Consider the following 3728-nt stretch of genomic DNA (forward strand, 5'->3'; position numbering starts at 1 on the left):
TCCTTGTGTATCATATCATGGAAAAAGGTAGTCATGGCCCTCATGTAGGTGGCCCCTGCATTCTTCAAGCCGAACGACATCATCTTGTAACAGTACATTCCCCACGGTGTAATGAAAGCCGTTTTCTCAGCGTCTTCTTCATCCATCCAGATCTGATGATAACCCGCGAAACAATCTACAAATGATTGCAACTCATGCTTGGCGCAATTATCAATCAGGATGTGTATGTTTGGCAGAGGGAAGTCGTCTTTCGAACTGGCCCGGTTGAGATCCCGGTAGTCGACACAGACTCTGACCTTCTCGTCCTTTTTTGGCACTGACACGATGTTGGCTAACCATGTCGGGTATTCTACTACCCTGAGAACCTTAGCTTTGACTTGCTTAGTGACTTCTTCCTTGATTTCAAACTCATATCAGGCTTGAATTTTCTGAGCTTTTGCTTTACCGGCGGGCATGATGGATCGGTTGGCAGCTTGTGAGCCACAATAGACGTACTCAGACCAGTCATGTCATCATATGACCAGGCGAATATGTCCTCATATTCCCTTAGAAATTCTGTGTATTCCTTCTTTTCTGATGGCGATAAGTGAACGCTGATTCGTGTTTCCTTGGTATTTTCTGCATCTCCCAGGCTAACGATTTCGGTCTTGTCCAGGTTGGACTTAGGTCTGTTCTCAAAGTTTTCAACTTCTTTGACAATCTCATCTGGTATGTCATCTTCCTCTGAATCGACGTCCGTTTAATGCGTTGTCTCGTTGCATGTCACAGTCATTGGTTCATCAAGATAAGTAATAGTAATGCTGTATTGGTAAAGTAAGGAGAGATAGCAATAAATATTTAAATCATAAGAAATATCAAACATGCTTTTGAACAATTGTTTTGAACATCGATGATCTTATTGCGGGAGTTGAAAAATGCGAAAAGAAGAATCATTTGGTAAATAAAAACAATGAATGATGCTTGTTTTATCCTTGCTATCCCGCGGCTCGTCGGGCTCTGGTTGTTCTGATGGTCCAATTCTTGAGATATGCCCCTCTGCTCACAGCCTATATGGAAGGGCCTTCCTCCCCCTCCTCCTTGAGAATAACACAACAGTCCACATTATTGTCCTCTTCCATTTTGCCTTTGTTCTTGCCTTTAATGGGACTAAGAGGAAGAGTGGGTGGAGGGCCCCCTGGATCTCGTGGAATAAGATGATGTTGCTAGAGTGTACGAACTAACCTTCGGGGAGGGGAATAACAAAACAAAAAGGTAACCAAGTTAGTGAGGATCATAAAATATTGCAATATTTAAACACGTATTGCAGGAATGTAAAGCGTGTCCTAATTTGGGAACCTCGTTGTGCCCGAGGTGGGCCTAGAGACAAGTTAATTTGGAGAACTTGGAATGCAAAATGCCTCATTTCATTGATAAAGATAGGACGAATCCCAAATCGACAGGAAATAAAAGTTACTAGTGGCCACTGGCCTTGTTACATTTTTAAAGCGAAAAAGATAAATTCCTATCTACTTGGTACCAAAAGGCCTTCCCCAGATTCGGCATCCTTGGCTCTGTCGAACAGCTTCCCCAACTCGTGAAGTCCTAGCAACAGGTATGCTCTGGCTAAATATCCCCCTTCAGTTCATTTAGCCTCTTGACAATCTTCGACCCTTTCGGAATACGGCCCTTTCACAGTCCCAAAATAATGTGGCAGCTTCTATGATCATGTTATTGGGTTGGATTTCCAGGAGGGATGGTAGATTTCCCAGATATTTTCTGACGAGATTTTGATCACTAGAGTGTAAATCTTTCCACCAGCTTAGCAACCTTGGGTGGATGTTGGTGACCATGCCGAATCTGGGGACTTCGTGCCTCATGTTTATGCAAGGAAAATAAGGTTAGACCCTTCCCCCACCGGACTCGACTATTTAATATCAATGATTAGCAGGAAGCATCTAGTTCTCCAAATAAATGGACAGAACGTGACGACGTCCATTTTGGGTTTAGGGGAACCCAGTGGACTTTGGACAAGGCTATCTTAAAGGATCATTATGTGGACAACATAACTGATCCGGCTAGGTTTGACCATGATGCATGCACAATTTGAATGGAGTTAGGTTTCTATGAGGTTTTAGACTGGTACCCTTGAGCGGACAACTCAAGGGGGAAGGCACGGAACCATCGACTGCACTGCTGATCGACTGGTTTTACCGTAAATATCCCTTTCCGAATTTAGGGGGTAATAATGTAGGAATAGCGCAACCACTCATTATAAGCGTTGCTATGGTATTTGTTTGGCACGGGTGGAGTATGATGTCGAGCACGATTATGCAATAATTAAAAGCATATTGACATGTATTTGCACATTAAGGAAGTGATAAATACAACAGTTTCATAATTTAAAGCAATAAAGGAAAGAAACAAGGGAGATATGTCAGTTTCGCTTTTAGAGAAGAAATTAAATGCTTAAAGGAATTAAACAAATAATTGCACATAGGGAGAGGTACGAATTCACAAGAACAATCTGAAATGGTAAAAGCCTAAAAATCCCCAGCAGAGTCGCCATGCTGTCGCGCCCCCTTTTTCCCTCTTTGCATCGAAAAATCGGGTTTATGACATTTTGGGCATAGGACAACTCATTCCTTTTGGGAACTGGATTTTGCATTTGAAGAGTCGCCACCTAATGATTTAGGGTGCATTAGGACACCTACAAGGTTCAGTACTAAGTTTGTTTGATAACCAGAGATAGGGTAAGGGCTTGAAATTATCCTAAGGGGAAGGTGTTAGGCACCCCTCAGGATCCACTAGTGTGGTTCCCGGCCAGACAGTTCTTCGTGAATTTGTGCAATTAGCAAGTAAACAAAGAAGGCTAAAATAATAGGGGATTTTAAATTTAAATACACGAGCGTTTGAAAACAATTAATGAAAGCAAGGTTTTGAAAGAGTTATAACCTAAACATGCTGATGAATGTAAGGGGTCCTAGGTTTGTTTGTAATATGGATCACATCAATGCAATACCCGGTAATCACTCCTCGAAAGAGGGGCTACACGCGGTATTAGTGCACCGATCATCATATCCATATCTACCCTTTCCCACCCCATCGAGGTATTAAAGCGCGGATTGGTCTCGACCACTATTGCATGCTATTACCCGTCCCATTCCTATCAGTCCCCGAGGAACTTAGGACTACTATTCCTAAAGGGGAGGGATATTAGGCTGACTTTTAGGTTTCAAAAGGTGAAAAAGCTAAGGTGACATACAAAAACACATAGGACTGCACATAAAGGGGAAACATGTAAATAACTAAAAGGCTCATGTATACCTCCTCAAGCAAAGCACATAAATAGCATGACTTAAACACAGTCAGGGTCTGAATCTAAAGTACTAAGGCAAAGGGGTCTTAATTTTTGAGGCAGACCAGTTTATTACATAACTCGAATAATAAGTACGAATCAGGCCTGCCTGCTGGTTGTAGCAGTTACTAATTAACAAAGGCGGGCTCAGTTTTATTTGTTGTCACCTAACGCTTGCCAAAGTGTTTGGGTGAGATCTTATAAACATGATATCTATTACCGATTCAGAATGTGGCAAAGCAATAACAATTCTAAAATAAACGATTTGAGATCCTTAGACATGCTTTCTATACCGTATTAATAAGAAGAGAGAGAGTTGTTTCAAAAATTAGTTCAGAACAGTATGACTTGAACTGATTTTAGACTAGACTGGTTTCAGATTCTATAGACAGTG

The sequence above is a fragment of the Nicotiana attenuata genome, chromosome 5 (genome assembly GCF_001879085.1).
Source record: "Nicotiana attenuata strain UT chromosome 5, NIATTr2, whole genome shotgun sequence".
Taxonomy (NCBI): Eukaryota; Viridiplantae; Streptophyta; class Magnoliopsida; order Solanales; family Solanaceae; genus Nicotiana; species Nicotiana attenuata.